This window comes from Danio rerio, chromosome 16 (genome assembly GCF_052040795.2).
Source record: "Danio rerio strain M-AB ecotype USA chromosome 16, GRCz13ab, whole genome shotgun sequence".
NCBI classification, from domain to species: Eukaryota; Metazoa; Chordata; class Actinopteri; order Cypriniformes; family Danionidae; genus Danio; species Danio rerio.
In genome coordinates this window covers 43,184,639-43,209,048 of record NC_141036.1, presented here as the reverse complement: position 1 = coordinate 43,209,048, position 24,410 = coordinate 43,184,639, and the positions used below count along the sequence as shown (strand labels likewise).

Below are 24,410 nucleotides of genomic sequence, written 5' to 3'. Positions count from 1 at the left end.
AATTTTTTCTTTTATATATATATATATATATATATATATATATATATATATATATATATATATATATATATATATATATATATATATATATATATATATATGATTGGTTAACATATCCGAGCTTGATATCAAGATGAATTATATTGAAATTCAAACAACACAGTCTCAATGGGAATATGTGTCCAGGACTGAATTTTTGGGAAGCCAAGAAGTTAAAATGAACACTACATGGTGGTTTGACACGATTAACTTTTGTTACTTAACAAACTACAGTCTATAATATTTATAAGGACACATTATTGATGGATAAAGGACTGTTTTTGCATGGTTGTTAGGACAGCACATAATAAATGGAACAAAAGCTACTTAAACGCATCTGTGATCTGTAATTGAATGTGTTCGTCTCGACCCCCTTATCTCCGTATGGACAGCTTTTCCAGAGTAGTCAGTTTGCTCTATAGCTCACCCTGTACAATAATGTACTTGGGATGCTGAGCGGATGGTGTTTAAGTCTGGCAACAATAGGGCAATGTAAAATTGTGCTAAAAGAGCATGGCCTCAATGTACTTCTCTTCTTTTTTGCTTTTGAAAACACTATAGCTTGGGTTTAGGGAAGAGAATATGTGGGTCAGTCGTCACAATATGATATGCAGGACAAGTCAGCCAGCTTCTCGCGGACATGCATGAGAAAGATGTGACAGCATAAATGGCACATATGAGAAAATCAACCCAGGCTCATTCTGCAAACATACTTCTATATACATTTCCACCTAATGCATTTCAGGAGCTTTTTTTTTTCTTTTTTTTTTGCAATTTTTGTTTTCGCGAATCTACCAGAGGATGCTGTGTACATTTTTTGAGATCTCAAAATTTCTCTTGTGAGTGCCATTTGTACCTGATGTTCTTACGTAAATCCACCAGAGGCTGCTTCTGACTGACTGTTTGACTGACCGAATGACTGACTGACTGACTGACTGACAGACCGATCGACTGACTCACCTTCCTCCTTCCCTAAACCCAACCAATAGTATTTTCAAAATTACAGATTGACCCATCCACCCACTTCCCCAAACCCAACCGACAATTTTAGGAAAGTAATTCTGAAAAAGAAAAGCCCTCGCCTGATTTTTTACCACTTTTTTAGATTTTACCACATTCTCACCCTGTTATTTACTTATCTATTTTATTTTAGATTCTGTTTTCGTCTTAACCACTTTTTGGAATCATTTCTCACTAGACTCGATCCCCGTTGTCGTGGTCAACTCCTCTCTGCTTCTCAAGTCTACTGAAGTACATGGCGAGCTAACAGGACAAACTGGTAACAGCAGGAAAGCCGTCCATACAGAGGTAAGCGGTCAGCTGGTAAGTGCGAAAATAACACCCAGTAGCATTTGTTTTAAAATGTCTTTTGAATTTTTTGTTTACAATTACATTTTATTCATTTAGACACTTTTATTTAAAGCAATTTGCAATTGAGGAAGCATTCAGCAATTCAGCATCAAGAGGAACGACACACTAGAAATGCTAATTAAACAAAGGAACTGTTAGTGCTCAGAGAATTAGGTCCTAAAGTAAGGGGAGAGTGTTTTTCTAAGAGAGAGAGAGAGAGAGAGAGAGAGAGAGAGAGAGAGAGAGAGAGAGAGAGAGAGAGAGAGAGAGAGAGAGCATTTATACAGGTGGTTTGTCAAGCCCACTGACCTTTGTAAAACACACTTCATAAATGCAGGTATTTTTTGTAAGAACGTGTCTGGTACAAAAGTGCTCTTGGCATGTATTTCAAATGAACATGGGTTGAATTCAAAAAGTCTTGATTCTATAGGATTTAGTTACTATTTCAATTTACAGTAGGTATGATTTGCTTCTACTGTAATTCAGTAGGTCAAATTGCAGTTATGATAAATTTATATTAAAACATGTAATGCAATGTGTATTTATATAGTGCATTTATTGTGTGTGGCTATACACCAAAAGCACTTCAAAATCATGAAGAGGGGTCTCTCCACAGCACCACCAGTGTGCAGCATCCACTTAAATGATGCGATGGCAGCCACAGGACAACAGCATCTGTGCACTCACCACACAACAGCTTTAGTTGAGACAATGATAAAGCCCACTCAGTGGATAAAGATGATTGGGAGGCCATGATGGGCATCATTTGGCCAGAACACTAGGGTTACACTCCTATTCTTTATATAAAGTGCCATGGGATTTTTAATAACCTCGGTTTAACTGAAAGATGTCTCTCAAATTCTTTAAATTATGATTGATATTTTAAAATGGTTTGATAAGAGTTTATTTTCTGAAGAACTAATTCAAATGACCAACTCAGTTTAGTCATTTATTTGTGAATCAGGCTAGTCCTACCATATGATTCTGAATCCCTCAAAAGATCCAGTTCATTAGAGTCATTTGTTTTTGGGTCAATCTATATTTTGAGAAAAAAAAACATCTATGTTTTTGTTATGGGTGGTGTGCAGTTTATTTTGATACTAATATAGTTTTTGTTAAGTGTTAAAATCTTCAGATTTGATTTGGTAAGATTCTGATTTCAATTTTCGTTTAACTTGATTGTGATTCGGTTGGGAATATTTGACTTAATTAATATTTGACCTCAATTATATTAAGGTCAGTATTTCCAACTCGTTTGGAAACAGGTATATGTCTCACAATTTGGCTCGCAGACATATTTTGTTCAAAAGACTCGCCAGTAAAACAGACCTCAAGTGAGGAACACTAGGGTTTATCTGTCCTATACAAACATAAAAAAGCTACGTCTGCACAATATGTTGAAAGGCCAATATGAACTCAAAATTAAAAACTGAACGGAAGGAAAATTCGAACACAGAGCCACATTGACACACAGTGACTGAAAGTCCCAAACATGTCTTCAGGTAACAAACAGTTACAGTGATGGAGTCGGGTGTATGACAATAACAAACACGCAGCGCTGACAGCTATTGAAGCCGCAAGTGACACACGGGCGCAGTGGGGGAGTTAGAGACACGGCTCTGGAGATGCGGCCCTTCTGAGATTTGAGGGGGCTTTACGCCGTGACAGAGATGCAATGTCAGATACTGAGGATTATGCATGCACTTCACATCAAAGACAGCTTTGTTCTCACAAGAGAACACAGACAGGCGGAAAAAGAGCAACTACGCTCATTCATTCGCTATTACAGGCCCCTTTTGATTGAAGTTTGTACACAAAATGGCCTTAAACTGACGAAGCACAAAGCCCTGAAAAGTCTTTAAAGGAGATTTCTTGTACGCAGTTGCGTAGGCACTCCAGGATGTAACGATTTCGAGCTATTCATTCTTGCGCACGTTGCTGTAGACAGGGACTCCCTTTGTGTTAACAGTTTTTGAATGAATAACACTCAAGTCTTTTCAGAAAACAAATGACTAAAGAGAAAAGGAGAAAGGAGTTAGAGAAAGTAAGACAGAGATAAAAGCGCGACGATTCATCTCGTATTGTGCTTTTTTTACTTAAATGATCCTAGATGATGCAAACGAAGGGTCAAATGAGCGTTTGAAATCAAATCACAAAGATGTAGAGCTCTCACCATCTGTAATTTGTATCATAGCTTTCTCTGTATTCTTATCCTCTGTTTTTACCTTTGTATAACTGACTCATTTGTTCTGTCAGTGTGAAATTGGGTGGTAGGCTTCGGTTTTTAAGGAAGCACTTGAGTGTGTCCCATTATAGATGTAGTTTCAAGTATCAAAAAAAATAACACTGTAATACAGCCTCAAATTTAGTTTTTGTTTTTTAATCTATACCGGAGATGCCCAAACTAGGACTCGCGGGCCAAAGTTGGCCCATGGTAACCTTTAATTTGGCCCACCATCCAATCTATGAAGAGAGTGAGAATGTTGGAGAGGGTTGGGGTGAATGCCTTTAGACCATTTATGTTTGTTTGGTCCATTGCTGAGTTACAACTGAAATTAAGTATTTCAATTAAATGTTGTAAGTGAATCAGATTTTTTTTAAAAAGTCAATACTGTGACTTGATGGGCAATGCAGAGGATATCGGCGAGCAAATCAAGTCAAAAACAAATGCAGATTAACCAGTGTATTCGACAACTAACTCCATTCTGCTATAAATGGTATTGTTTTTTTTTACTGTAATAAGTTCATTAGAAGATTTTTTTTCAAAGTGATACTGCATTAATAAATATGAAGCAACATTTTCTACTTATTTTTTAAATATTATTGAATAAATTAGGAAATTACCCATGGCAACTTGAATGTAATACAGTTTTGCATATTTACCTTTGGCCCACCACCTTCAATCAAGTTTGGATTTTGGCCCTTTATATGAAAAAGTTTGAGCATCCCTGATCTATACATTAGAATGAAAAGAAACTAATTACTACCAGACATTTTACCATGATTTAACTTGTACATTTAAAGAGTTTAGATGTAAAAGCCTCTAAATGCCATCAGAAATCTTCTTCTAAAAGGAGCATTTTTCTATTTTTTTCCCAGTGTATTTTCAGATAGTTCACTGTTATGGTGATGAATATGTTATTTTCATTGCCTTTAAAGTCAAATAACAACATATAAACATAGTAGACTGAGAAAAATGCTCATTTTAGAGGAACATTTCAGATGGCATTTAGAGATTTTTGCATCTGAACTGTGCAATATGGAGCATTTATGTAAAAGGGATCGTTTACTCAAAAATAGAAATTAGTTACTCTCCTTTTAGCTGTTTCAAACCTGACTTTTTTCTTCTGTTGAACACAAAATAATGATTTGAAGAAAGCTAGAAAACAATCGACTTCCATTGTATTTGTTTTTCCTACTTTGGAGATTACAGGTTTTAAGCTTTCTTCAAAATATCTTCTTTTGTGTTCAACAGAATTAAAAACTCAAAGATTTGAGAAACTTAAGAAAGAGTAAATGAGTCAATTTTATTTTTAACCAAATGACTGTTAGTCCAGTTTTCACCCTAATTTGAGTTGAAAAAACTCAGAATCGTGAGTAAAAAAATGAAACAAAGAAAGAATATAAAGAAAAATAATAAGAAAATTTTGAAATTGAGGATCTGACTTCGTGGCTTCATAAAAAAATTGCGTTTGCATGTGTCTGAAACTGCACACTTCATTCATATATAATTATTTTCCTTTGGATTAGTCCCTTATTTATCAGGGGTCGCCACAGCGGAATGAACCGCCAACTTTTCCTGCATGTCTTTTACAAGGCGAATGCCCTTCCAGCTGCAACCCAGTACTGGGAAGCACCAATACACTCTCATTCACACACACACAAGGCAAATTTAGTGTATCGAATTCACTTATAGCACATCTTTGGACTGTGGGGAAAAACCACGGCACCCGGAAAACCCGTACGAATACGCGGAGAACATGCAAACTCCACACAGAAATGGCAACTGGCCCAGCCGGGACTCGAACCAGTAACCTTCTTGCTGTGAGGCGACATTGCTAACCACTAAGCCACCATGACACCTAAACTGCAGACTTTACTGTATATCCAATATGTTATATCATATGATAACAACATTACAGAAAAACCGTACATACAATTTTCATTCATCAAATTTCATTTAATCGTTATGAATTAAGTTTACATTCAAAAGACAGACTCAGACAGTATGCATATGTGGATTAACTATATGGGCAAGTGGCCAAGATAACCACAGACTAAAAAAGAAAAAAAAATTAAATTCTAAAAATTCACATGGTCACCAGGAGTTTTTTAATCTGTGCCGAGTGGACATGATGCCAAATAGTTACAGGGCAAAACATTATAGGTCTTAGGGCTGGGCGATTAATTAAAAAGTAATTGAAATTGACATTCAGAACCTATAATTGATCTAATTTGTCCAGGTCAATTTTTCAAATTACATTCCCTTCTGCTTGTGGAATCACTTGACCCCGCTCTGTTAAGGCACATTTATACTTCCTCATTGGTATGGTCCGGCGCAGCCTTAGCCGTTCAAATACCCACGCACCTTTCAAAAAATGTAACTACACATCGCATGCTTGCACTACACTAACGATGATTGGAAGCTGCATCAGAGATGCCTTGAGATGGCACATTTTTAATTACAATAAAATTATTATTGACATTAAAATATTTGTTTACAGAAAATGCAAGAAACGCACTGTTTATACTATTATTTACAAAACAAACAAGATTTATTTTATTTAGAAGAGATATTTTTGCTATTTTCTACTTTTAGTGTTATCAAACACCCAAACACTTACATTCTCACAAACTATGGCCAATTTCATTCATTTTCCTTCGGCTTAGTCCCTTTATAATTAGGTGGTCGCCACATGGGAATGAACCGCCAACTATTCCAGCATTTGTTTATATGTAGCGGATGTCTTTCCAGCCACAACCCAGTATTGGGAAACACCCATACACTTACATTTACACACAAACACTATGGCCGATTTCATTTATTCATTCATTCATTCATTCATCATTCATTTTCCTTTGGCTTCGTCCCTTATTTATCAGAGGTCACCACAGTGGAATGGACCACCAACTATTCATGCATATGTTTTTATGCAGCGAATGCCTTTCAAGCCGCAACCCAGTATTGGGAAGCATCCATACACTCTTATATCCACACACAAACACTATGGCCAATTTCATTCATTTTCCTTCTGCTTAGTCCCTTATTTATTAGGTGTCGCCACAGCGGAATAAACTGCCAAATGTTCCAGCATATTTTAATGTTGTGGACGCCCTTCCAGCCACAACCCAGCTTTGGGAAACACCCATACACTCTTACATTCACACACATACACTATGGCCAATTTCATTCATTCGTTTTCCTTTGGATTATTCCCTTATTTATCAGGGGTCACCACAGCGGAATGAACTACCAAATTTTTATGCATATGTTTTTATGCAGCAGATGCCTTTCCAGCCGCAACCCAGTATTCCCATACGAACACTATTGCCACTTTAGTTTATTCAATACACCTACAGTATAGCGCATGTCTTCGGGCTGTGGTGGAAACTACACAAAGAAATGCCATCTGGCCCAGGCGGGACTCGAACCAGTGACCTTCTTGCTATGAGGCGACAGTGCTAACCACTGAGCCAACGTGCCACAATTTATTTAAATTTTCAAACCGATTTAAGAAACCTTGAAAACTTTGAATGTTGAAAACTAAACTGCAATTCAACAAGGTGACTTTTACTGACAGTTTTACTGCTGTATTAGTTATTTTGTCCTTGCTAATCAGGTAAATGACAGTACAAAAACGCATAATGATCTGCCAGTACTATTTTCAGTTATTTTACATATTTATTTTTCAAGTCTATTATCTCACTAAGCATATTCAACAACATGCCACACTGGAACGCACTCCAATTCAATTATGCATCGTACCACCAACAACAAAAATCTCCAAGCGCAACCCTGCAAATGTCTGCCAGCCTAATTTTCACTTCATAAATAGTGAGAAGGCTATCACAACTTATCGACTGAGCATGTGCTGAAAGGACACAGGCTCCATTATCTCCCCATCACAGGAACACTGGCCTTATTTGATGCTTTGACGCCAATAAGATTTACAGTGTCTAGAGCTGGCTCCATCTGACATCCATATTGATGCCAGTAAAACAATGAAACGCCTCTGTGCACATGCATTTGACATTTAAAAAATATGAATACGCGCAAAGCCAAGAAAAAGCTTTCCGTCATCGTGCTTTCGTCGTCTATAATTAGCTGACAAAAGGTGCCATGCAGCTTCGGTGTCCTCACACATTGTGTCATCTGCCATCTTTCCACTCCTGGAGTTTCGCTGCATAATTTAGGTTAGAAAAACACACACAGACAGGGATGTGTGTTTGTGTGTGAGAAAAGCACGGTGAGGTGTTTCCCTCCCTGAAGCAATCGCAGCTTTATTTTAAGCTCAGATCTGCGAGTTTGCTGCTGAACGGTGGAACTCTGACTCTGCTCTCAGTCGAGACACAAAGGCCTCATCAATTTTCCATGTTCTTCAGCTTTATGTGGGACGACGGCTGGTGAGCGAGTCAATGGGCATGTTGATTTTGAGCAAGAGTTGCTCGTACTTGATAGAACAGATTGAGTAAACTCGCTGGAGAGGATGCTGTGTCAGTTCTGTGAATATCCTGAGCGGGCTTTTATGCAATTAACAGGGTTTGCCATGTATTACTGGCAAACCTTGTTTTTGCCTTCTTGACATTCTTTGGTCTTGACAGTTTATTTGTCAAGATATTTTGAAGAATGCTGAAAACTTATATGACTTCCACAGTGTTATTTACTCCGACTGTGGGTGTAAAATTTGACCAGCTTTATTTTAAATATCTTTTTTTCTGTTCATAACAGTTTGGAACTACTTGAGTGTGAGTGGATTATGAGTTTATTGTCTTTTTTGGGTGAACTACAGTATACATTTAAGCCTCACTCATATTCATCTATCACACATTTTCTACACGTCATTATTGCATTTCATTATGGGTTGCAGTTCCGGTTTCAGGAACATCCATTCTAAAGAACTGTACCAAATCACTTCAAATATAAAACGTTACACTACAAACAGTCCATATATTGATTGGATGAAATAAGTGTTAGATTCATTTGTCAAACCCAGGCTCATTCTAATTACGTACCCCATGTACATTTCTGGAGAGAGCAAAATAAGTACAAGGAGCTAAGTTTTTTTTACAGTTTTTGTTTTCGCAAATCTACCAGAGGCTGTTGTGTACGCATTTTCAGATCTCAAATTTATCTCACGATTACCGTTCGTGCCTGCAGTTCTCCAGCAGAGGCCGCTGCTGACTGATTGACTTACTGACTGACCAACCGACTGAAACCCCTTCCCTAAACCAAACCAATAGTGTTTTCAAAAGCAGCGACTGACCCATCCACCTTTGCTTAAACCCAACCGCAGTGTTTTAAAAAGCAAACCTAGCAAAAGAAAAGCCCCCTGATTTTTACCACATTTTCATATTTTACCACATTCTCTCCTCGTTATTTACTTGTTTATTTATTTATTTTATTTTTTTAGTCTTACTTTTAGAACTGTTCTACCAACTCCCATTGTCGCAGTCAACTCCGCTCTGCATCTCATGTCCACCAACATACATGTCGAACTACCGGACAAACTGGCAACAGTAAGAAATTTATGCACAAAACTATAATATCACAGAAAAAGATTTGTGAATAATGCAGGATTTTCATTCAATGTGTCAAAGAGAACAAAATTGTCATTTGCTGATAAACTGGCACTACATATCAAAAAGAAAAACAGAATTTGCGTACGGAGGAGTCTTTTCTTATATAATAAGTGACTTGAGGGGGCTTTTGCAGAGTGCAGACGCACAGGAAATTTCTGGGATGCAATATTAATATAATCATAATACTACTGAACCACTGAGATAAGAGACTTTTGTTTGTTCTGTTGACTTAAGATGTTTTCAGACGTTTTACAATGCGCTCGCACCACTGGTTTGTATATTTACTCAGTTAATCACACTCATTTTTATCATCACATGATCTTTTAAAACAAAATATGCATGACTTGCGCATATTGACATTTATTCTGTTTATTCCGTTGTAGTTTATGCACATTTTTTTATTGAATAAAAAGTTTATCCTACTCAGTTATGCGCATAGGTTTTCAATGCACATTTTCAAAATGTACGCACATCTTGGCATTTCCATCAAGCAGTTTTAACACAATAACCCAAATCCAAAAATAGTTGGATGGATACAAAGCTATTTACTCACCCACTGACATGTTTTTCACCAGCGAGCCAATGTACAGTAGGTGATACTTTAATATAGCCATTACCGCTACACCATATATCAATATCAATCAAGCCTTTATTTGTCACTACACTTTCGTATAGCGAAAATTGGACCCCCCAGACCATACACAAAACATCACAAACAACTTTTCAGGGGAGACAGATCTTAGGAGGTAGCATTTAGAAACGAAGAAAGATACATTTGGACAGTTAGGCTAAAAAACACCCCCTCAGCTTGCCCTTGATTAGGACAAAGTGAGAAAAGGGAGAAAAACAGCCCTATCTTAGCATAAGCACACCGGCAAGACACAACATAGACAGAGGGGATGGGAACAGGGGTAATGGAAAACAATCCGTTGAGTGCGGGCAGCCAACTGGCCCAGCAGCCATTTCCGGCGCTTGTCACAGCCCCGCCCACGCCCCACGTGGGTAAAAGCACACGAAGGCGTTTGGATGGGGATCGGTGGTGAATGTTTATCTGTAGATATGTTTGTGTGTGTGTGAGCCTGCATAGTCCAGAGTCCCGCAGGTGTCCTTGACAGGGGCAGGAATTTCAGAGCGTCTGCTTATCTTGCTTATCCCAGGGAGTTGTTTACTTCCAGCCGAGGCCGTCTGGCAGGAGTAAGAGGAGAGCCGAAAAAAAAAACAGTAAGATACTTCCACTTTATACCGCCTCCACTCTAATAGTTTGCGACTATGCCGCTAGGTGGCACAAATGGACGGAATGCGAACGGACAGATATAGCCTATACATTAGCTGTATATACTCTGCTTGTAAATAAAGATAAGCAATGATACAAAACATTATAATTCCTTCATTAATAAATAAAAAGACAACTAGGCTACATTATTTAAAGGCATGAAATTGATAGGGTCAAACTCACGGTTCCTTTTTAATATTAGGATATTTTCTTTGAAATCGAAATGTATATTTTCCTGTCAATATTGCCAATAAACACTTCACCTGAACTTGCTGCCAGCAGCTATGAAGCAGTGAAGCATTCATTAATTTTCCGAGGAGCGAAACAAATCATCATCGCACAGTTGGACGGGCACAAAACAAAAATATAATTTGTACATTTTTATTGGAAAAATAGGCTTTTGAAGGGAATATCGTTTGCTATAATTTGTATTTTATTTCTAATGTATTTTTGTTGGTCAATTAACTACTATATAAAAAAGAATAACAACTAACGTTTGCGGTGAAGTGCTAACTCGCCAAAATGTTTACAAATATTTGCAAAGAGATAGCTAAAACATGTTACTATGAGCTATTAGATATGCCTGCATCATTTACATGCACACAAAGGATCTCTGTTTTCCTCTGTCTGATTCAAATCAGGGAGATCTAACACTTCATAACTGATGAAAATTCTGTCAAATACTAGTTTTAATAGTCTTTAACTATAGCAAATGACCATGTAAAAAACAATGGCTTCCCTTTTGTTAAATCAGGGCCAGTGTCCTGGAAAGTTTAGCTCTAACCCCAACTGAACACATCTGAACCAGCTAATCAAGCACCTACTTGGTATATTAGAAACTTCCTGGCAGGTGTGTTGAAGCAAGTTGGAGCTAAACTCAGCAAGACACCAGCACTCCAGGACCGAATTTGGACACCCCTGCATTAAATAATTTTAAATGACCTTTGTCAGGTAAACCACCCTCCACTTTGCCTACACTGTAAAAAATGGCCGTGATTTAAACGGTAAAAAACTGTAAAAATTCTGCAGTACAAATCCGTAACCTGGTTAACGGTATGTTTCCTTAATATGGCGAATAACCGTAAATTGACTTTCCCAGAATTCCCTGCATGGCACATAAGTTTTTATGCATTTGGTTGAAATTAATAAAATTAAAATTATCTTTTTAGTTTTTTCCCCATCAGTTATTTACATTAGAGATTTATGTTACATCTAATGTTGATAAATAATGTTTATTTCATGACTTTAATTTTATGCGTGTTACCATACTGGTGTTTAGTAGCTGTGTGAATGACACTGAGCACCTTCTATATGCTGATACTCTTTTCTGCTTGTGGGAGAAGATGATTGTGATGAGTGTTGGCTCATTATGTAACTTCCTCATCACCACCTGCATGTAGGTGTGCTAACGTGTCTAACTGTGTAACAAAAGATGTGTAGATGTTCATTCAAAATGCAGACATATTACCTCTATAAATTAATAAAATACGGTATTTAATCGTAAAAATGAAAAATTACTTTTACGGTTTGTACTGTATTTTTAACGGTAAAGTACTGGCAACCACAGCTGTCGTTTTTTTACCGTAAATTTTACAGATTTATTTTTTACAGTGTACGATTCATGCATTTATAATTATATAAAGTCCACATGAACCAGAAGTTGCTGAGACTTTTATTCTAGTTTGTTAATTTACTTCCAGCTGAAACTGAATATTTAGTAGGGGGCGGGGTTTTCTGTTTTGTAGCATTCCTTTGTATCAAACTAAAGCTGCGGTCCCACTGGGCTTTTCTCCCCATAGACTTCCATTCATATGCACGCGAATGTGTCAAACAGGAAACACAGGGTCATGCGTCAAGTTTCGCAGGTTGCTGGGGTGCAAAGTATAAGCTTGGCGAACTCTGACCTGCGATATCGCATCACTGCGTGCGACTAATCGAGGATCAAAACATGACCTTTCTGGACAGAAATTTAAAACAATCGCTAGCTTTTTCAATCATCTTGTTTAATCCCGCCCCTTTTCGCAGCTCTGCACGACAGAATTTGGCACGCACAAACTCTAGTGACTGTAGCTTAACGATGGTTAAGAATATTATGGATGAAGCTAATCACAAACACAGCCAGTCACTCCAAACACAGAAGCAAATGTTCAGACTTTGATTGAGGATTACCAAAATAGTGGATTAACTTGGACTGATTAATTGTTCACCTAAAGAATAACAAAGCCTGCTAGCAAAATAAATGTTCAACAGGTCCACACTATTGCTGTGAAAAGACTTGTCTCAAGTTTTTTTGTGGTTATTTATGGTCTGCTGAAAGCAATTTATGAATTCTAATAACTTGCCTTTTAATATTCAGTAGATGAACTGTGAGAAGCCTGACAAAAAACTCCCACAGTTCACAATAAAGCATCATGAAGTGTGAGAAAAAGGTGGACATCCAGTCCATATACTGGTTGTTTTTTTCATTGCAACAAATACATAAGCCCTTAACACACACACACACAAACACGCACACATGCACACTTCCTCTTTACTCTTAAGCGAACAAAGTTGCATCATGCGACACTGAAACAAAGTCGCGAAGCCATCTGCGCAGAGCTTGAAAAGCCAGCCATTAATACACTTTGATGGCAAGTAGCTCAGATGGGATGCTGGGATGTGTGTCCTCCTCATTTCTAGCCTGTTCTGTCTCTGATTCATTAGGCAAGGGCACAAGCTCTGAATTAGACCCTAATTAGAGAGTGACTGGCCAAATGTGTGGCGTTCCAGGCCCGATCATCGGCCTCTATGAGGATGGCTAGGAGCCACAGGCTCCTGTGCACAATCACTTCACTAATCGCTTCATACCTTGCAAACATACCAACCTCATTCACTCAGCACCTGCTTCCTCCTGCTGACCAGCTCCATCAGAACAGGGCAAAAAGGGTCAGAAACCTACATCTATGCAGGCTTATGAGAGATTATCAGCCTTAGTTGGGTTGGTAGTATTGGATTTTATGTTTTTTGTCTGGTCTTTGACATATACTGAGATTTTTAGGAAATCTTTAAGGTCGTCTTTAATCTAAAGATTGCATATATATGTGGGATTTTTGAATAAATAAAGATTTGACCAATTTTTTGTTTATTTGTTTGCTCAATTTTTGAACATTCATAGCATGTGATGTTTAATATAATGTATTGTTTTCTAATAATATTGATACTATTGAGTTCAAATGATATTGATTATTTTATTTAATAACATTTTTATCATTAAGAGCTCAAATAATATTGTATTGATTTTGCTTAATAATTGGATGTAATTATTATTATTATTATTATTATTATTATTATTATTATTATTATTATTATTATTGTTGATAATTTTTTAAATATTTATTAAATTTAATATTAGTAGTAGTATTAGTAGTATTATTAGTATTGTTGTTGTTGATATATTTTTTATATTTATTAAATTAAATATTGGATTAAAATGGTTACCTCAAAGTTTCCTTATATTTTATTACTATTATTATTATTATTATTATTATTATTATTATTATTATTGTTGTTGTTGTTGTTGTTGTTGTTGTTGTTGTTGTTGTTGTTGTTAATAACAACAACAACAATAATAATAATAATTTTAATTGTAATTGTAATTATTATTATGGCCTGCTGAAATCACATGGCTTATTACATTACATTTTATTTAAATTATTAATACTGATAGACCTTATTAATTTGAAAATTATAAACATTTTAATAATAAATAATATTTTTCATTAAATATATGCAGCCTCTGCAGGCATAAGCACCTTAAATATTCCAAACTTTGTACAACTAGATTATACAAAAATATACTTATTTATTTATTGTGTTTATTATGGCTTTTGAAGTGAGAAAGCAGCAACTGTAACTGTGTTTTCGTTGCTGAATGACTGCCATCAAACTCTGTATCAAATTCCCTTGCAAGTTTGTGTGCTACAAAAAGCTGCACACACTATTTTGAGCAGACAAGGTGTTGTGTAAACCAAGGGTGTGTGAAATATATGTTGTGAACTGTAACATGTCATAAACAGACTAGTCGAGCGGCTTGTGCTTAATGAAATGTGCTCTCTGCAAAGTGTTGCCATTATGTTTGACTAAAATTAAAAATGTAATTATTATTATTAATATTGAGAGCTAAGCTAATGTGCAATTTTTTTCCTATAAAATAAATTATAAGTTGTATAAGTGTTTTGATTACAATTGCAAGCTCAAATAATATGGCTTTTTTATATATTATTATTGTTAATGATAATAATTTTTTCATCATTTAAAAAAAATGTCTCATTTTTATTTTTTATTAAAATCAAAAGATCAAATCATATGGCTTTTATTATTATTATTATTATTATTATTATTATTATTATTATTAATATTTTCCAAATATCTCATTGCAGATTTTTAATGAAGATATTTATTGATTTGGTCATTTTTTATATAAAATAATTATATATATTTTTATATAGTATTATTGTTTTTTTTAGTATTGTACTTATTTTTATTATTAATTATTTTTTATTATTATTATTTTTTTTTTTTGAGATCTCACAGAATATAATCTATAGTCTATAGATTAAACGTTCTGATTCATCTGGCTCACACAAACTGGTAGATGAAAAGAAAATGGATATAAGACATGTCAGAATAAGGATATACAGGAGAAAGACAAAAGTGGGACATGTAGGTTAAAAGGCTTGCATGAATGCCCTCCAAACAGCCAATAATGCCAGCTTGCCCAATTTCACCCCGGCTCGTGATTCAGAGCTCTGCTGTCAGACTGATCTATTTTTATTCTCAATGTATCATCTCTACTCCTTTTCCTCAGATGAAGAAAACACAGGCGTCCAAATATCTGTGGCCACAGGGTAAACACTGCGCTCTTAAGCTCCAAACTCCCCGGAGACGCACGGAAAACATGTATTTAAAAGAGACAGTCAAGCGGAACTGATGCGACTTCACACAAAGACTGTGACATGAATATTTCTGCAAAATCACATCTTTTTTTTTTTTGATGATGATGCAAGAAAAAATTGTTTGTTGATATTCTTAATTGTTTATTATGAAATGTATTTTAAATAATACTACTGAGAGCTTAAATCATATGACTTTGGTTTCCATATTTGTTATTATGGTATTGATATCAAATATTATGATTTTTTTTTTTTTTTGCTTTATTATAAATCTGAGTTTATAATAGGTCCATTAGATGCTTATGTACAGTATAAACTGACATTAATTCATTAATTAACAAGGGGCACTACATTAATAAAATATAGTTTATATAATAATGATAATAATAATAATAATGATAATAATAATAATAATAATAATAATTATTATTATTATTATTATTATCATTATTATTATTATTATTATTATTATTATTATTAATATTAGCATTATTTAAGTATTTTTATTTATTATGATATAATTATTTGGCTTGTTATTAATAATAACAATAATATCAATAAAAATAATCATTTTAAAGCAATAATTGGAGCCCAAATTACAAAGTTTCTCAAGTCTCAAGTCATGTGGCTTATTGATGGGAGTGTGTGTGTGTGTGTGTGTGTGTGTGTGTGTGTGTGTGTGTGTGTGTGTGTGTGTGTGTGTTCGTTTGTGTGTGTGTTTCGGATGGCCTGTGCTGCAGTCAGAGGCTCTCCGGTGTCTGAAAGTGCGCAGTGAAGCATCTCCTGTTCCGTGATCGCCGTTTATTCCCGTATTCCCGCGGAGGGAATTGAGCGCTGGCACAGTCCCCCCTACTGTACAAACACGGAACTTCTGCTCACTCTCCGCCAAACACCAGCAAACCACATCTATTATCACCAAACGAGAACTTTCTACACTGTCGCGGCGTAATAAATGGCGCATATAATGTAGCCTGTTTTAGACTTTGCGAGCCATACATGACAAGGCAGTTTTACATAACTAAATTAAAGTCAGATGTGTAAATCAATACTAAATTGCAAGTTAGATTTTTTTCTAAGACTTTTTAAAATATATTTATTTTTTAGGTTAATTATGCATTAATGCTCGCAAATAAAGTATCCCACCATGCAATTGAAAGATAAAGAGAGGTTTTGAAAGACAAAACAGTTGGGTTTCTATTCTCATTGTTGAATAGAGACATCACTGAACCGGACAAAACACGAGCTCTCAAGCATTTCTTTTCCCCCCCATGAGCTGCTGAACGCTGCACTGCCTTTATATCACAAGTGTTTCAATCCTAATATCAAGTGACTTGCAGGTTGTGGTATAATATTTAAAGTAGACTAGATGTCACATTATATCACATTAACATGCTCCCAAAGCAAATCGTTTTGTATAAACGTTACCGAATATCAGGGACATTGTAAAGTATGCAGTGTCTCATTGAAATTACACAGTGAATCGATTTAAGATGACCAAAAAGATTAAGAGAGAAAAAGTAGAAAAAAATATACATTAAATTAAGCTATAATACTCACTATATAAAACTTTGTTTCATGGTTATGCTTGGCAAAATGTTAAATGTCCTCTGGTTATGGCCATGTTGCTTAGGGAAAGAAAAGTAGACACGAGATGGAAAGGAGGAAGGTGTTTTCCCCACTCCAGAGAGATACGAGCAGGAACTATTGCGCACAACGTAATACCACAGCATTTAAATGCTACAAATACTCTAGCCAAGCTAAAAGGGTCAAATAAGATTTGTTCTGGGACAGAGTTCTTATGTCAAAACTGTTTTGACCAGTGGACACTGGACTGGTCAACACCGCAGTTTGCTACAGTACCTTGGACAGCGACAGCAGACTGCCCACAAGCGCAAATATAAACATATATGAGTTCAGGAATCTTACTAACTGAATCATACAGATCTGTCATGTCATTATCTGATATCACAACTATAAATATTTAGGACAAAGGTTGCAACAGAGTTTCTGTGAACAACCCTCGAATTCATTAATGCGTGCGTAAAAGAGTGCGTAAAAGATGATCATTATTATTAGCAAAGCATAAATATTATGAGACTATATTCAATTGCATGCATATAAGATGATGCATAAGCAAACGCATTTCATTTACCAAGTCAATTAAGGTTAAAATCAGGAAAATGTCGGGTCTACAATCACATTCAAGACTATCAGAACGAAGGTTTACCTCCAAAAAGTTGGCATGCTCCATCTGTTTGTCTGCACATAAAAAAGCCTTCGACTATTCCTCCAACTTGTTCAGAATAAGTTCGGTGTATTCATTCTTTCAACAGGCTTGAAGAAAGACACAAAAGGAGGTCTGTTTGCTCCAGTGGAAGAAGACCGAAAGAAAGCAACAAGCATCCATAAATTCACAGCGGATCCAGTTAATGTGTGTTTCTGTTCTGTCACTTCTGATAATGTAACTCTGTCTCCCAAATCTTTATTATTTAATCCAGCCCGCAAGTGGGAAAAATTGTTATCCCGTTTTCCGGATAAGAAGTCCAGAAGTGGTGTGCGATGCTCCAGGGAGGTGTGCGGTGAGTGAAGACCAGATCGGGTGTTCTCTCGGCAGTGGGAGTCTTGCTCTGCTCGCCCGCTCTGTCCACACAAACTGGATTCAGTGTTTGAAGGCAGGCAGTCGGGCACTAAAGCATATATCCAGCAGCCCCCCCTTGTGGAGCAACAGCATTGCGTGGGTCACACCAGAATGAAGGAGACACAACGATGAGAAAGTGAAAATGAAGCGCGCACAGAGAGAAAGACAGAAAGTGAGTGAGAGAGAGAGAGAGAGAGAGAGAGAGAGAGAGAGAGAGAGAGAGAGAGAGAGCGAGCACGGAGGCAGCTGATTAACCCATTCAAAGCCGATTAAATTCTTATTTATTATTTATTAAAATTAAAAGAATTGTTAAGAAAAATATTTATTTTTAAATCCTTATAATTTATTATTAAATAATAACAATAATAATAATAATAATAATAATAATAAATAATAATGATAATAATAATAATGATGCAGTGGCACAAAATGAACATAAAATGTAAACAATTTAACTTAAATACAAAGCAATAAACATATCATAGATAAAATATCTGATACATATCACTGATATTATTTATTATATTTTAACTAAAAATAAATAAATTAATAAATAAATATACCCATAACAAACAAACAATAAATATATCTGCTTAATTTAAAAGCTAACAGTTCTAGTTTGAAATTAATACGTTTATGTTATGTCTAATACATTATTGCATTATTAAAAATATATATGCAGCTATACTGTATGATCTGTAAATGTAATTTATTTATTTAACCGTTTTCTTTCTGATTAATAATTTGATTAATGTTTTTATGTGTTATAATTCATTTATTTCAGGTTGCAAAACATGCAATTTTGATGGATATTTAAAAAGAAATGCAGCATGCGACATCAATTTGAATGTAAATTGTGCTTGCAAAGACATTTGGCGCCAAACAACCGGAGGTGCGCTTGGAAAACGCGCTTCTGCTTCTCGGTGCTCCTCCAGCGTTTGGCTCGTGGGCGGACACCTGCTCCACGCGCTCAGACTCCGGCTTCTCCAGCTCGAGGGCGGGGAGTGGGAGGCTTCTGATGCTAAAGCTGTTCCTCATGGAAACCGTCGAAACCTGACAGAAGCAGGGAGAGCAAATGTTACGGGAAAACATGTCGTCATAGCACCAGACGCAGCTTTTCATGTGAGCAAAGGATGCAGATTGATCAGGTGGGCAACCTGTGACATGTAAACAGGGCGAAGCGTGAACTGTTTCCAGCATGAAGGATAGGAAGCACACACTTTTCAAACGATGAATTATGTGTATTTCTACACCATGTGCTCTGCAGCTTTGTTGGCAGAAATTCAATTAGAACAAAAACAGATACTTTTGACTTTTTTGTTCAATCGTCCACACATTAGGGTGTCCAAATAACTCATATCCAGGCCTTTTTGTTTTGCCCAAGGATAGCAGCTGGGAAAACCTGATTGCGAGATGTGAAAAGAAGGCCTACCAGGAACCTATTGTAAGTATGGAACTGTTGGTTGATCAGATAACAAGAATAGGAGGGAGATGTATTAATGTTTACACGTGGTGTCTTAAAGGGATAGTTCACCTGAAAATGAAAAGTCTGTCATAATTTACTCTCCCGTTACTCTTTTCAAACCTTTATGTTAAACACGGAAGAGGATATAAAAAACGGTTAAAAGGTTTTTTAGCATCTTCTTTTGTGTTTTTCTGAAGAAATATACTTATAGGCGGTTCATTCTCTGGATTAATAAAGGGACTAAACCGACAAGAAAATGAATTAATGAATAAAAAATACTTATAATGGTTTGGATCAACTAGAGAGCTAGTAAATATTGAGGTGAAATTGGTTTTATATTCGCTCATTTGTTCAGTTATAGCTCTATACTTTGTTCATTATGGTACTTTGAATTTTCGGACTGAAATCACATGCAACTCTCACTTCAAAACAACAGAAAAACTGAATGTGCGAATATAAAACCAACTTTTACCTCAATTGAGTAAATGTCCATTTTTGGCTAAACTATAGTTTTAATCACTCTCATTTGTCTACTTTCCTGATTTATTTAAGTAGAGGGTATATGGAATCTGTATGAAAGTTTTTGTTTTCTTATTTTGTTGTCACTAATAGTGGCAATTACATCCATGTGCAATTTACATATAAATGTGATTGGAGATAACGAAAAACAATATGGAGAGCAGCAGCTTTATTGTTACATCTACCTGCAAAACCACGCTGAATGCTGTGGGCTTTTGTTTGAATCAAGACTAGCATAAGCATACTCTTTTAAAATTTTTGTCTTGAAACCAAAGTTATAAATTCAAACAGCAGTCTGTCTAGTGCACTTAATTGTAGAGTTTGGCTGATTGTTCAGATTGGTAAGAAAGCTGTAAATCTAATTTCTTATCACTTCCCCCCTTAATCTAGCCTTTTATTTTGCTTTTGATTTAATATGATGCTAAGAATATGATTTTAAATATATTATTTTCTGTGACTGCCTTTTTCTTTTTAACAAATGGTTATTAGACTATTAGTGGGCAGTCTTAATTAAGACTATTGTTATTTCTGTGCTCTTTTTTTTACCAATTTTATCACACATAAGCTTAATACACTTCAATCTGAAGTTTCATGCATTCATTCATTCATTCATGCATTCATTCATTTTCTTTTTGGCTTAGTCCCTTTATTAATCTGGGGTCACCACAGTGGAATGAACCGCCAACTTATCCAGCACGTTTTTTCGCAGCTGATCCCCTTCCAGTTGCAACCCATGACTGGGAAACATCCATTTACACTCATTCACACACATACACTACGGACAATTTAGCTAACTCAATTCACCTGTACCACAACTTTGAACTTACGGGGGAATCTGGAGCACTCGGACATGGGGAGAACATGCAAACTCCACACAGAAATGTTAACTGACCCAGCCGAGACTCGAACCAGTGACCTTCTTGCTGTGAGGCGACAGCACTACCTACTGCACCACTGCGTCGCCCAATCTGAAGTGTGGTAGTCACAAATTTAGGGACTGTCTCTAAAGTTACATCATTGGTATACACGTGTCAAACTTAATATTATTTTAATAGAATCACTTGATTATAATACCAACTAAAAAGTTAGATTTTATAAGATGAAGTGGGATAAAATATAATTGACCATGTACACTCACTGGCCACTTTATTAGGTACACCTTACTAGTACTAGACTGGACCCCCTTTTGTCTCCAGAAACACCTTACTCCTTCATGGCATAGATTCAACCAGTTACTGGAAATATTCCTCCGAGATTTTGGTCCATATTGACATGATAGCATCACGCAGTTGCTACAAATTTGTCATCTGCACATCCATGATGTGAATCTCCCGTTCAACCACATTCTAAAGGTACTCTGTTGGATTGAGTTCTGGTGACTGTGGAGGCCATTTGAGCACAGTGAACTCATTATGACGTGGCGCGTTATCCTGTGGTCATAAAGGGATGGACAGGGTCAGCAACTATACTCAGGTAGGCCAAGACATTGGCAGGATGCTCAATTGGTACTAATGGGCCCAAAATGTGCCAAGAAAATATCCCCCACACCATTACACCACCACCACCACCACCAGCCTGAACCGTTGATACAAGGCAGGATGGATCCATGCTTTCATGTTGTCAAACTCTGACCCTACTATCCGAATGTCGCAGCAGAAATCGAGACTCATGCAATCATGCAAAAATGAGCCTCAGTTTCCTGTTCTTCATTGACAGGAGTGGCACCCAGTGTGGTCTTCTGCTGCTGTAGCCCATCCGCCTCAAGGTTAGATGTGTTGTGCATACCTTGGTTGTAACAAATGTTGATTTGAGTTGCAGTTCCCATTCTATCAGCACGATCCAGTCTGGGCATTCTCCTCTGACTTCTGGCATCAACAAGGCATTTGTGCCTACAAAACTGCCACTTACTTGATTTTTCTTTTTTTCAGACTATTCTCTTTAAATCCGGTCCACTAAAATCCCAGTAGATCAGCAGTTTCTGAAATACTCAGACTAGCCTGTCAGCAACCAATAACCCCCCCACATTCAAAGTCACTTAAATTACCTTTCTTGCCCTTTCTAAAGCTGTTTGAACTGCAGCAGATCGTCTTGACCATGTCTACATGCCTTAATGCATTGAGTTGCTGCTATGTGATTGGCTGATTGGAAATTTGCATTATTTAGCAGTTGGACAGGTGTACCTAATAAAGTGGCCGGTGAGTGTATATTGGTCATCCTCTGTATCATAATATTTAAAATGTAGTTCTCTAGTTGGAGACTAGTTTTTTTGACTACACTACAAAAAGCTTTTTCTGCACTAATACTTCTGGAAGCTGACCAGCACAGAATGTTTCAGAACATGTTTGTCTTAATTTAGCATTGTGACTGGATTGAAAGAAACACATATTAATATCAGGTGTGAACAGGGCCACAAGCTTTCTTTTTCTTTTCTCGTGTATCTCAATATAACACAGAAAACCATTAAGTTGTGTCAGCTCAGAGTATTTCTTCTGTTGTGTTTCACAAAAAAAGGTCACTCAGTTTTGAATGGCACGAAGGTGATTAAATATTGAAAGAAATTTCATTTGGTAGTGCATAATTCCTTTAAATGCCCCCATGGGAGACTGCAGGTCCCTAGTGTTGGTTTCATTGATCTATTTTACCTTTAAGATAGAGATCTATACCCTTGTTATCTTTTCCACAGCGTATTCAGATGTCAGGCACAAATGTGTTGCCTTTATGTTCAAATAACTCTTATTATTTATTTCAGTTTTGCCCTTGGCTTGGACATCACAGCAGCAAAAAACCCTCTGATGTGAGATTGAAGGAGAAAAATGTGTTTCCATGAGCAGGATCGTGAGTAAATGTTTCTAGTTCTTTTCTTTACATATACACATGAAATACACATATACACAAAGATAAATATTTTTGTAATGTCAACTGTAATCCCGACCCACATAAATCTATATGCACTCTCAGCTAACAATATAGGCATTATCAGCCATTGTAAGTTCTGTTTAACTCACCATGTTGCCATAAATATATCTGAAATAGTCAACAAAGCAGATTACTGCATCTGTACACACAACAGATTGGCTTCTGATTTATTCTTACACATGCATATTTGATTATAGCTGTATGTAGACACTTAAGTTAATGTCCATGATGAACCATGTCTACAGTTTGTGTTAGAGTGGAGTTATTGCTTTTGCACTTTGTTTGTCACAGTTATAAATGGAAGTGTACTGTGAAAAACATACATTTTGACAAGGTTTCACTTTAGAAGTGCCTGGATCTAATGTCTGATGACATTCAAAGATGTGGTGCATGTGAGTGTTCTAATTATAACTTGTTGGCTACGAACCTCAACCTTCATTGGTGGAAAAAAAATCATATTAAAATGTATTTATGAGATTATATAAATTAACACAAATTAGCCACTAAATAAAATGTAAACTGCTGTGAGGTTGCACTGAATGACCGAATGCCAGTTATATAATATAAGTGTAAAAAAAAAATGCTTATGCTGGATTCATGTCAGTCTAAGTAGCCAGATCTTCAATCAATTAACTCTATACACACACACACACACACACACACACACACACACACACACACACACACACACACACACACACACACACACACACACACACACACACACACACACACACACACACACACACACACACACACACACGTACATGGGTTGTACACTCATGATTGCAGTGCCTTGTGGGATTGATTGAGTACACTTAGGAATGTCCAAAATTTTTTCAGACACAACTACAAATGGTTGCTCCCTCATTCTGAACAGGCCTGACTTTTAGAAAGGAGTATCTTAGGCCTCGTTTACACTGTTAGTTCTTGATGCCCAATTCCAATTGGTCGCTTATATCTGATTTTTTTTACCTGTCTGTTTACATGTTCTTTTAGTTGTGACCGATCTGATTCATGTGTTTACACTTGCCATACAATTTACCATGTCTTGCATGCGATAGCCATGATGGAAGAAATTGTTTTGCTTTCAGCTCTGCAAATATGTGAAGTTCACCCAATCTTAAAATGTTTTTTTGAGGCGGAGGAGGAGATAAAGGGCCACCATCGCAGCTTGCGTCTTTGGTTTCAATATGGTGTCCTCCTCCATTCAGAGGAATTTGTGGGTATAAGGGAGATCTCAGGTCTGGTGGGAGCAAATTGTGGTGACTGACCACTTTCCTCCATGTTTCCGTTGGGTCTGAACATCGCACTGTGGAGTTAAAAAAGAAATAGTGTGATTTATAGGTGTAAAATGTTGCAGTACCCTTAACAGTCTCAGTGGCGCAGCTCGTAAGACGCGTGTTAACATGTTTTGACACGTTCAAGCATGAACTCGGTTCGAATCCAGCGTCTGATGAACTCTTTCTTCTTTTTTCC

The 24,410-nt window shown here is 36.5% G+C and overlaps 2 protein-coding genes and 1 long non-coding RNA gene across 41 annotated transcripts in view; 1 reads left to right on the top strand and 2 right to left on the bottom strand.

Annotated features, from left to right (window-relative positions):
* adgrb1a (adhesion G protein-coupled receptor B1a) overlaps nt 1-18,061 on the bottom strand; it is a 158,947-nt gene extending 140,886 nt beyond the window's left edge. For all 32 annotated transcript variants that reach the window (XR_015511895.1, XR_015511894.1, XR_015511896.1 and 29 more), the window contains exon 1: nt 17,621-18,061. The gene's annotated coding sequence lies outside the window, so the exon portion shown is untranslated. The remainder of the gene's footprint in view (nt 1-17,620) is intronic.
* Nucleotides 18,062-18,732: 671 nt separating this feature from the next.
* On the bottom strand, nt 18,733-19,480 carry LOC147833437 (uncharacterized). The gene is made up of 2 exons (XR_015511898.1): nt 19,189-19,480; nt 18,733-19,084 (listed from the first exon to the last, which is right to left on the bottom strand). It is a non-coding gene; the product is annotated as an uncharacterized LOC147833437 (long non-coding RNA).
* Nucleotides 18,932-24,410, top strand: part of tsnare1 (T-SNARE Domain Containing 1) — a 506,388-nt gene continuing 500,909 nt past the window's right edge. For 4 of the 8 annotated variants that reach the window (XM_087284985.1, XM_087284986.1, XM_087284987.1 and 1 more), the window contains exons 1-3: nt 18,932-19,179; nt 19,421-19,475; nt 22,765-22,850. The gene's annotated coding sequence lies outside the window, so the exon portion shown is untranslated. Of the gene's footprint in view, nt 19,180-19,415; nt 19,476-22,764; nt 22,868-24,410 lie in introns of all 8 variants that reach the window. The other 4 variants (XM_087284984.1, XM_087284990.1, XM_087284991.1 and 1 more) reach the window with 3 other exon arrangements.